This window comes from Panthera leo, chromosome A2 (assembly GCF_018350215.1).
Source record: "Panthera leo isolate Ple1 chromosome A2, P.leo_Ple1_pat1.1, whole genome shotgun sequence".
NCBI classification, from domain to species: domain Eukaryota; kingdom Metazoa; phylum Chordata; class Mammalia; order Carnivora; family Felidae; genus Panthera; species Panthera leo.
The window spans coordinates 143112002-143124060 of record NC_056680.1 but is presented as its reverse complement, the minus strand read 5'-3'; the positions used below and the strand labels follow the sequence as shown (position 1 = coordinate 143124060).

Sequence of the window (12059 nt, the reverse complement as noted above, 5' to 3'; positions counted from 1 at the left end):
CCACTCAGGAGCCCCTATGTGGTAGATTTTCTATCAAGGAAACCAAAGTCCAAACTTCTGGATTCTTCACTGGCCAGTTCCTTTTACTTCAGTGACGTGCTTTTTTCAGTGGCAAGAAACTGACTTAACTCATTAATAGAAATGTGTTCAAACAACTGATTCAAGAGTAGAGCTGTCATCTAACAGGAATTTATTACATTTCTTGCACCTCTGTGGCTCACTAGATTATGCAGAGTAGGTTTACTACTGATCTTATCACTGAACACAGTGGGGAAAAAAAAAATCAGAGTCACCTTTACATTTTCATAGTTTGCCAGGTACTATTTTGACCTATCAGGCTTACACTTGAGTAATGTAAGTAGCAGTAACACGTCAATAAAACAATTATGAGATGTTTCTTTAGTAGCCCTTTTGAGATTATAGAAGATTGTTGCACAGTAAATATTAACAAGAGAGGTAGACTTCATTACTATAGACTATAAGGACATATCAGAAATACTTCACTCATTATAATTACAGAGTTTAGAGCTTAAAGGGTCTTAGTGTTCTACTCCAAGTCCCTCATTTTACAGATTGCTAATGTGAGATTCAGAGATATTGTAAACTATTTAGTGAGTGACCTGGACTAGAACTCAGGTCTCAAGTCATAAAACAGGCATCTTTCCACCATGACAACCTGCCCCCAGTTTCATATAAAGATTAGAAAAACTAAAAAATTTAAAAAAAAAAGGGGGGGGGGGGACACCTGGGTGGCTTAGTCAGGTGAGCGTCCGACTTCAGCTCAGGTCATGATCTCGCGGTCTGTGGGTTCGAGCCCCGCATCGGGCTCTGCGCGGACAGCTCAGAGCCTGGAGCCCGCTTTGGATTCTGTGTCTCCCTCTCTCTCTGCCCCTCCCCCGCTCATGTTGTGTCTGTCTGTCTCTCTCTGTCAAAAATAAATAAACATTAAAAAAAATTAAAAAAAAAAAGATTGGAAAAACTACAGCTACACAGAACTAGGATGGATCTCCAGAGCATTATGCTAAATGAAAACGGTCAACCTCAATGGATCACACACTGTATGATTCCATTTATATAATGTTCTTGAAATGACAAAGAGATGGAAAATGGAATACTGGCTGTCATGGATGTTGGGAGCGGAAAGGCATGGTGGCAGAACAAGGGAGATCCTTCGATGACTGAACAGTTTTGTGTCTTGATTGTGGATGGTGGGCACATGGATCTACACACGTGATAAAAGGTCAGAGATTTACACACACACACACACAGCACCGATGCCTGGCTTTGAGATTTTCCTCTAATTATGAAAGATACAACCTTTGCAGGGGGGCCTGCTGGCTGAAGGGTCCATGGGATGGACCTGTGTACTACTGCTGCAACTTCTGTGAATATATAATTAATTACCTCAAAATAGAAGTTAAAGAAAAAGTCAACAGAACTTAAACTTACTACAAAGAAAAGCACCAAAGACTCAAAGTTCCATTCTCAATCAGAATAATTTTCATCCAGAATATTATTTGAAGGGATACATCCTTTGAAGATTGAAGTCAACAAAACTTGCCACCACTCCTCTGTTCAAAACTTCACAATGGCTTCTATCTCATTCAGTGTAAAAGCCAAATACTTGTAGTGGCTACACCGTCAGCTACGCCCTTCCTTATCTTGCTGACCTCATCTCTCACTGCTCCCACCTTCGCTCCCTCTGCTCCAGCCACGATGCATTCTTTCTAACCAGGCACACTTACACCACAAGACCTTTTGTCCCTGGGGTTCTCTTTGCCGTCCTAGCACTTGCTCCTTCACCTCATTCAGGTCTTTGCTCTTGTCATCTATCAGTGAGGCCTGAGTACCTTACTGAAAATCTGCCTCCTTCCAACCCCGGAGTACCTACCTCTACCCTGCTCTAGCTTTATTTTTTGTATAGCATTAAAAAAAAAAAAAATGTTTATTTATTTTGAGAGAGAAAGAGAGCAAGAGAGGGCGAGCGAGCACGCACGAGCAGGGGAGGGGCAGAGAGAGAAGGAGAGACAGAATGCTAAGTAAGCTCTACACTCTGAGCACAGCCCAATGTAAGGCTAGATCCCATGAACCACGAGATCATGACCTGAGCTGAAATCAAGAGTCAGGCACTTAACTGACTGAGCCAGCCAGGCGCCCCTATTTTCTGTATAGCTCTAATGACCACCTACGTATTTCTACACATTCTATTTATTTGCTTGCCACCACTGAAATATAAGTTCCTGCCCCCCGCCAAAGCCAGATTTCTCTTCACAGTATTCACTACTTTATTTCCAGTGCCTGGCACATCAATGTACTCAAGAATGAATCTGCTGAATAGACCACAAAGAAAAAAGGAAAAAAGAAAAAGAAACATAAACCAAAGTAGAAAAGTAAAACGAACATGTTACGTTCATTTGGCCTACTAAATGAAAAGGTACAATTTAGGGATTACATATAAACGAAGTTGAGTTTCACTTAGATTGCAATCATGAGACCTTGGTTTCAATTCTTGCTTTAATTAGAAGAAACCTCAGAAAAGATGTTTACCTTTTAAGTCCTATTTTTCTGTTCTATCATACCAAGGGGACTAAATTGAAGAACCTCTAGGGTCCTAGACAAAGCTAAAAATCTAAATGGTTCCCCATGAGACAGAGAACATCTGCATTTCGGGTCTACCCAGGCGAGTCTAGAAAGGAGATAACCCGTAGGGAGCCATGGAAGGTATTTAAACATGTGTTCAAAGACCCAGTATGTGGCAAAAATTATAGTATGTACTAGGAATAAAAAAAAGAGGGAGAGAGAGACACTGATGACCTAGGGTTGTAAGCACCGCGAACATTACAACAGGTAAGCACAGGGTGCTGAGGAAGCACATAGACAGATGCCCAGTTAGGATGTGGTTCTGGCAGGGTACCTAAGGTAAAGCCTCCCTAAGAAGTGACATGCTGAAGGAGGAGAAGGAGCTGGCTAGGAGAAATGTATGTTCAGGCACGGAGAACAGAATGATTTCAAGAACAGTCAGTTTAAGTTGTGTTTCTTTTCCACAAAAATGATGGATGAGAGCCAGGGAATGTTAAATATAAACATGGAGAGGTAAGCAAGGGCCAGATCACGGGTTTGTATTAATCCTAAAGGCCGTGGATGATTAATGAAGACTTTTAAGCAGGAGAATAACAATCAGATTTGTGGAACACAAAGCCAATTGCAGCAGTAGTGTGGAAAATGGATCAGAAAAGAGTAAGACTAGAAACAGGAAGGTCAGTATGGAGACAGCATAAACCAGGTAGCTGGAACGAACCTGATATATGTCAGTAGATAATCAGGTATGCAGATTGAGAGAGAGGGATATAAAGATGACACTTTGATTAGTGGAACACAAGACTGACTAAGCGGTGGCACCATCAATCAAGATGTGGGATCATGCAAGTAAAGGAATAGCTTTTTAAAGGGGAGAACATGAGCTCAGTTTTAGCCATACCGGGTTTTGGTTTCTAAGCAGTGAGGTGCAGTAAGTAGTTGGATATACTGGTGGGGGGATCCAGGTGATAAGAACTGGGCTAGAGACCTAGGTTTGGGAATCAGCAGTATCTACATGAAAACCGAAGCAATGGGATGAATGAGATCACCTGTGGAGGCTGCAGTGGGGTTAAGAAGACTGACAGGGAGGGAAGCCTGGAAAGCACAAATATTTAAGGAGTACTCAAAAGTGGGCCGAAGAGAAGTAATCAGAGTCACAGAGAGAATCCAATCAAATATGCTGTACTAAAAAAATTTTTAAAAGATTGTGATAAGTTTTAAGTACTGCGGAGATCAAGTACAAGCAAGGATTGAGAAGTGTCCTTGAGGGAAACTTTGGTCTCCTAGGTCAGCTCAGTTTCAATGATTTGGAAGGGTCAAAGCAGACTGTAAAGGAATGAAGAGCAAATGGAAGCAGAATTAAAATTTCTTTTAACTCTTTTAACTAACTTGGCTATGAAGAAAAGGAGAAGATTTGCTATAATAAAGACAGAGAATTGGAGGATACTTTTTAAAAATTAGTTAAAAAGAAAGGGGCTAATAACTGATGGCACAAAATCCCTAAGGAGACCAAAAGAGAGAATTGAGAGCGTGTATGCAGAAAACTTCGTTTGGGAAGAAAGAGGCTGAAATCTTCCATGGAGATGGGAAGGCAGGAGATACGAAAGCAAGCAGGGGGAAGACAAGTTTGCAGCTGCGAGAACAAGTTTCAGGCATTTTCCAGATAAGCCCATGTTTTCTCCATACTGTAGGAGATGGGGCTGTCTGCTGAGAATGAGGGGTGAGAGAAGAGAGTAGGGGGCTTGACTGAAGATAGCTGTGAAATCTAAAATAGCTATTGTGGAACTAACATGAAAAGAGCATTTATGTTAAATTAAGCCGGCAGCATTATGCAGGAAGAAATGGAGATGGGAAAACCTGCAGTTAGAAAAGGCTTATCAAGAAGGCCACTGAATTGATTTAGGTCTGAGTTGTTGAGTACAAGGAGTGGAACGAGGGCAAAAGTAAATAGGAAAGAACAGAATAGGAAAGGGAATTTGTTAACAAATAAAGGAATCCACCACACCTTCCTAATTAAACCGCTTCTACCAAGTCCCCAAAAGTCACCAAGGCAGGATCAAACATCCTCAGTTATTTCAGCTCCGGTGAGAACTAAAGCTATGGATGGCTTGTTCCCGCCTTGCCCCGACTTTTAGGCATCCCAGTCCAAAATGTTCACACCCCTTTTTGAACAAAGGCGCATAATCCAATTTACCAACCCATTAACCCTCAATACCATGCCTATGTAAAGTACATCTGGAACTACACCCTGTATGAGCAGTGATCAATTCTGACAGCTGACCGATCAACCCGGACAATTCTTCACAATGATCCTAGTCTAGATTCTTGGCTTCTGTCCAAGCTCACTACGTCACAGACTGATACGAAAGGAAATAAAATCAGCTGAAAGACGACAGTACTTTAGGGAGCAAAACATAAGCTGGGTCTGTTCCACTGCCTGGGGTGCTTTTTAATAAGCTACACAGGTGATTCTGGGGCACACAAGTTTGAAAGCCACCATTTTTAATCAGCATTAGTATTAAACATAATAGTTTTGAAATGAGAGTAGGACATACAAATGGTAATGGAAAGCAGGTATATGGTAAGGTAGGAGGAGGGATAAGCAAAGAGAAATAAAGTTGATAATGATCGAAGCTCTGCATAACAAAATACCGAAGGGAAATCATTTACAGAGGGAAAAAACAGCATGATCAAGATGGACTCTTAGAGAATGTGAAGCCAAAGGACTTAATTATGTCTTTTAAATACATATATATCAAAGGCAAAGTACGGTACTCAGAAAGAGCACATTCATTTTCCTGCTTCTCATTTCACCTCCGAAGTTCATTTCTAAAGACTGACAATCAGCACTGTTTTCGATAGCTGTATGGCATCTTTTCTCTGAAAGACATATGCAATATGCTAACGCTTTGAGCCACATTTACCTAACCTACTTCTAATCCTGATCTTCTTAAATTAACCAAATGGAGAGAAACCACCTCCAATCCTTTATAGATAGGAGCAAAGAGGTCTGGTAACTTAGAAAGGGCAATGGGCAAGGGTAAGTAAACTACAGGGAAATTCAAGAAAGCCAGCATATGTGCGGATGTCCTTTGAGGGACACACTAATGTAATCACCAGTAGTGTTCATCTCTCAATGGAATTCCTGCCTGACTGCTGATCTGGGTGCAAGCTAATTTCCCCCATGGTGAATACTGCTGTTGAGATGCAGAACTCTCCACCATCTGTTACCCAGAATTAGCATAATGACAGATTATCTAATCCCTTACATTGAGCAGATACAAATGGCGCTCTCATAACACCAGTTCGGTCATATCCTTATTCGCGTGGTCTATCTCCACCCCATAAAAATTGATCCTCCCACCCTGCTGGTGATGGATATGATCTGGAGTTTACCCCCAATCTCGCTTAAGAGTCCAGGTGCTTTACCATGAGTCGCTTTCCTAAAATATTTTATTCAGGAACGGGAATACAGCTGTTATTCCAGATGCATCTGAAAAGGGGCATGCTGAACAAAAAGAAAATCTGTCTCTAGGATGCTGGCAAAACTACTATGCAGGGCAGTGTTTCCTTGAACTAGATTAGGCTGAAAATTTCAAGAGGGAAGACATATGGTTAAATCAGGGCTGGTCTGGGGACAGTGACAAAAGGGAGAAAGGCAAAAAGAAAGAAATCATAAAATTAAATGGGTAGCAAATAATACAACACTAACAGGAAAGACGCTGCTGTTTTACAAACTCGGGTGTTCTAGACAGACCCAAGGTAGCATTATACAAAAAATGGGAATCAGACACCTAGAAAAACAAGGACATGCTCCTAGGACCAAGTAACTGGAAAAACACAATCAGTTAGAAGTAGAATGGATACTGTGCCACCAAACAGAGGAAGTGAATTGTTCTATCGCCAGTGACTGGTGTAGAGACAGTTCAACTAGAAGGAAGTGAAAAACCATCAGATTATACTGGAAACAATTTCCAAAACCAACATTTCCGCAGAAAGTGAGCTTCTGGTAGGGGTCAAGAGAAAACATCACAAGAGATGTAGTGGCACATAAAGGGACACCAGGTTTCCTTGGGGGGGGGGGAAGGTGGGAAGAGTTTCTTGATCATTTTGAATATATAACTCTTTGGATATAAGTGAAATCATCGAATATTTATTTAAAACATTTATTAATCTAGAAGTACTGTTTAAAACACATTTCAAAAATATTTGTCCTCAAGCTATACTCCCTACAAATGTATTCAACAGAGAATGTTGCATCATTAGAGCCACTTTTGGAGAGAGATTTCTTTCGATTTCTCCTCCATCTTAAAATTTTTACGCGTAACGGTTTTGGCATTGGCATGTGATGCTGCTATACAGAAATACCTTCCTTAAGTCATGAGGATTCATTTTTACTAACATTTGGATACCTGGTCTAATCACTTGTTCTATAGGCATCTATTCATTCTTCCATAGCATGAGTCCCTAGAACAAGGCTTGCAGACTCATAGTGTGTTTTTAATTAAAGTTTTATTGGAACATAGCCACACCCATTTGTTTGCATATTGTCTGTGGTTGCTTTTGCACTGCAAAGGCAGAGTCAAAGAGTTATAACACAGACCACGTGGCTTTTAAAGCTAAAATATTTACTATCTGGTCCTGTACAGAAAAGGTTTGCCACTCCCGCCTTAAGGTACTGCTTTTTAAGGAGAACTATTTTTTTTTTAATAGGCTCCATGCTGGGCCCACACGGGGCTTGAACTCACAATCCCGAGATCAAGATAAGCTGAGACCAAGAGTTGAACACTCAACCAACTAAGCCACCCATGTGCCCCCTTTTAAGGAGACCTTTATTATTTTTTTTAAGTTTATTTATTTATTTTGAGAGAGAGGGAGAGAGAGAGAGAGAGAGAGAGAGAGAGAGAAAGAGAGAAAGAGAGAAAGAGAGAGAGAGAGAGAGAGAGAGAGAGAGAGAGAAGAGGACGAACAGAGAGGGAGAGAAAGGAAGAATCCCAAGCAGGCTCTGTGTTGTCTGTTGCAGAGCCCAATTGAGGGCTCGAACTCAAGAACCGTGAGATCGTGACCTGAGCCGAGATCAAGCGTTGGATGCTTAACCAACTGCACCACCCAAGTGTGCCCAAGGAGGACTTTAAAAGGTCATTTGCTGGGGCACCTGGCTGGCTCAGTAAGTATAGCATGCAACTTTTGATCTCAGGGTTGTGAATTCAACCCTGAGATGTTGGATGTGGAGCCTATTTAAAAAAATAATAATAATAAAGGTCACTTCCTATGACACCCAGCACATGCAGTTAAAGGGGACATGCTCACCAGAGTTAAGTGTTACACAGTGCAAAAATATTTAGCTCCTTTTTAATAATCCTCCCATGTGATCTTCACTCGGCACTGACTGAAGTTTTATCAAGCTCATCAATGTGTTCAAGATAAACTGAGGAGGCACTTGGTAACCCATGAGCCTCTGTGAAGATTAAAGTACGTGACTTTCTCTCTCCTCAGCACTGGCGTGGGGGGGGGGGGGTGGTGGGTGCACACCTGACATATACTTAGGGTATTACACTCCAACCCCAAGACTAATAGTACATAAATGAACCCCCCTCTTCCAGGAAACATTCACAATGCTACCAGGAAGAGCAAGGAAAGCAACCAACACTGTCCTCTCTGCAGCAGGAGTAGCAGCAAGCAGCAAGCAGCAAGAGAAACGTTGTATGGAAGCTGGACTTACAGCACCATGAACGTCACCTCATGAAGTTGTTGTGAGAACAAAACAAAATCTATTTTACTAGGAGAAAAAAAGTGTTCTAAGTTGCATACATTAAGACACACATTCTCAAAGCAAGGATCTTTCAGGAAATAGCTGAAAGGGTGAGCCTGACTTCACAAGTCGAGAGACCAGTCCAGCAGATGAAGCTATCAGAGCAGACTCCTACTTGCAGTCCAGCGGTCCTGGGAAGAGGTCACCCTGAGCCGATAAAGACATCGTGCTCACCGCTTCAGCAGCAGCGCCTGGCCTGGGAGAGCAGCCATCCATCCGTGGCACTCCCAATCACACATGCCACTGCAGAGGCAAGATTCATGGCTCCAGCGGCAACAGTCCAGTGTTATCCAATATGCATGAAATCAAAGTTTTCATCATTTCCACTGGTCAAAGGCCAGTGAATGATAAATCCCAGAATACCAGGATTAATGAAGGAGTCATTAAAACCCAGCATTAAATCACTTCTGTAGCCAATGCTGAGAGTGATGTCTGTAATACATTACAAGGCTGATTAGAAAGAAACAAGTTCCAATTTAGAAATGAATTACCTGATTTTTTTTTTTTAAACTGACTGGTTGGCTATCACAGCAATTTTGTTATTACAGGAGAAAGAGAGAGTGGGTAACATATACATTCTGTCAAGAATAGGAAATTATCATCTCAAAATCTCAGGGAACAGAATCGAGAGGTGAATAACTTCCTAAAGACAAGACGGAGAAGTAAGTCCTGACGCTAGCCAAATTTATTTTTTTATTTTGGCTGCGGGGTGTGTATGTGTGTTGGGGGAGAGGTGCCGTTAACACTTTATTGCCCAGGAAAGAGGTTTAATCTAGAAAAATTTTAGAATAAGCACATTCTGATTACAGTCCCACTATCCCTGCCAGACTCAAGGAAAAGTGAACTCGTTCTTCAGCTCATGCTTTTTGGAGCTGCCATAAATAAAGCATACTTTCCAGAAAAAGACTACTCAGATATTAAGATGGAAGGTAAACTGGGGAGTGCTGCATGAGGGGGAAGAGGGTAGGATGTGAGAGGACACCAATGAACTATCTCCTCATCCACAATGAGTACTATCTTATTGCTGGACATAATCTACCAGTGTGAAAAATAAAAGCCCTCAACGAATACTCCAAGATAAAGCCTGGTGAAAAACATGGAGCTGGCTCAGGTGGGCAAGGTTCTGACCTACCTAGACCTACTCAGTTTCTGAATGGGAAAAACACAGCCTCCAGAGGCTTCTACTCACTAGTTAAGGTTCTACCCTGGGGCGGTGCACTGGTTAGAAAAACAAATGTTGCCAAGGAGATGCTGGGGCTGAAAGTTACAGGCAAAGATTTTCAACCACAGGCTCTCAACACACAAGCTCATCAATGCAGGTAAGGTAAGGAAAATAGCTCCAATTCAAACAATCCAAACCAAAACAGGAATACTTCTTGTTCCAGACCCTCCGCCTCTCTGCCAACCTACTGTAAGTCAAGATTGACATCTCTCCCTGAAAACAAGTCTTGAAGAATTCTCTAAGACCGGGGGATATAATGCAAATTCTTATGTGTTATAATCAGGTAATATTCAAAATGTTTAACATTATGGCACTGGCTACTTTGTTACACCTGTGTATACCAGATTAACATTATTTATAAAAATAGAAAGGCATGTAAGAAAACAGCCAGGGCCAAAAATGTGTTGTTTCTAGAAGGGCGTCAGCATGAAACAGCAAATCACTTGAGGTAAATATTAGTTTAAACTAAAGGCTGCCACATAATTATGCCTCAATCACCAAAACATACATCATTAATTTCAGACGCATCAATCTACACCCCAAAACAAAAACAACAAACTCCAGGGCTTCTTAAATATTTACCTATTGGCTTGAGTCTTTAATAAACCCCACAACTGGCATTTATTGTGTCTACCAAATGGACAGATTATACTTGAATTTCCTTGGTTCCCAAAAGCATTTAAAAATACAGTTTGGGTTAGTTAGCAACAAACTACCAACACGAACAAAGACATTAACACTTTATACTGCCAAAGACTTCCTCTTAAGGAGAAAATTAAAAAACAAAACAATACAAAAACAGTTGCCAACTAGAGGAAATTCTATGAATTTGATAATTACAGACAGAGGTAAAAAAAAGAATATTAGGTCTAAATTCAAAGCTCTCTCCAATGATGTACGTTGCTACCTCAGGTAAACATTTTCATTTGAGGTCACGCCAGCGGCTAATGGCAAAGAGGCCACTGACTCAACTGCCAGTGATCACTAAGAGTTAACTATCTGGGTCAAGTCTGATTCTGCAAATCCACGGACTTTGAAGTAAACTAAGCACTTACCATCAAAATCCTGGGGAGGGGAAAATCCATGGCTAGCTCTTTCACAGCCAATGCTGAGAGCGATGGGCATATCGGGACAACGGGCACAAGCACCACAAGACCAGAGCAAGAGAAAGCCCTACCATAAGAAAAGGAAGTATGAGTTGGGACACCCGCTGCCAGGACCAAGATCGGCCAGGCCACATACACACAGTGCAGGCTCGGGGAGGCAGGAAGAAGTGCGATGCCTTGAGGCTGAACGTGGGGAACTTTTCCCGGGGCTCCAAGTGTTGCAGGGGGAAAACAAGGAACGCAAGCCACCGATAAACCAGTCAGCACCAAAACCCCAGGGAAGACGGCACACCCTACTGACAGTGGTACGAGTCCCACTAGGCGCTGTCCCTGGGCCGTGAGAAAGGGGCCGAGCTGACTATCGTGGAGGAAGAGATTTTAAACAAAACACGATCAAACACAATTCAGAAGAAATATGATGAAAGGAAAGAGAATGTCAAAAGCAGCAGTCTTGTGGAGGAGCAGTTCCAGCAGGGCATGCATCTTCCCTGCATCACTTCAAGACCAGGCCAGTGTAGCTGAGCCCACGGCTATGTGCTAGAGGGCAAGGACTCAGAGCTCTATCTGAGGAAAAGCAAAGTCCTGAAAGGCAAATGAATCCTTCTCCCTTCTATCCTCTGTCATGTAATAAAGGTGTTTATTGCTCTGGAAAACACAAAAATCCACGGCTAGACTTTAAAGCCAATGGGAAAACTTGCGGCTTCACTGTTGCTGGTACTCTCACCCCTGATCACATCCCTAGTCACACCCCTAGTCAAAGTCCTCTTTCTTAAGAGCCTGGCAAGAGGTTTAAAGAAACTTAGATTACTCAAAAGAGATCCTAAGAGATTAAGAAAGAATATTAGCAATACTGTTTATGCCACTTTCTCTCTCAAAAAAGGTCAGATAAGGACCTGAGGCAAAGAGGGTGAATGAATGACTTCCCAAGGTCATTCTACATGCTGAAGGCAGAGCTAGAAATAACCATTAGCCCTTCAGCCCCTACACTGCTCTGCCACTCTGTACTTTATTCTAAGCAGAGTTGGTACAGGAGAAATTAGTGGAGGTAAAAAAGGCTCTGCTTAGGGACCAAACTGATCTGAGAAAATGTACATTTACAAAGTTTCTCTTATTCTTCCTATTATCCACATCTGTACTTACCTGAGAATAGAGAAGAATGTTGGTTTTGGAACCTCCTATTTCTTCTAGACTTCCTTTCATAGTGCTTATTAATACTGGCTGCACATTAGAATCACTATTCAAAACACCAATGCCAGGCCCTATGCCAGGCCAATAAACCCAGAACCTCTAGGGGTGAAGAATAGCAATTTTAGAAGAACAAATATGGGTACCTAGATTTTAA

General features: G+C 41.8%; 1 protein-coding gene and 1 pseudogene across 2 annotated transcripts in view; one reads left to right on the top strand and one right to left on the bottom strand.

The window, feature by feature from the left end:
* The window catches only part of SND1 (staphylococcal nuclease and tudor domain containing 1), a 423196-nt gene that overhangs the window by 206931 nt on the left and 204206 nt on the right, over positions 1-12059 (bottom strand). The window lies entirely within an intron of this gene.
* On the top strand, positions 10689-11510 carry LOC122210906 (annotated as a pseudogene).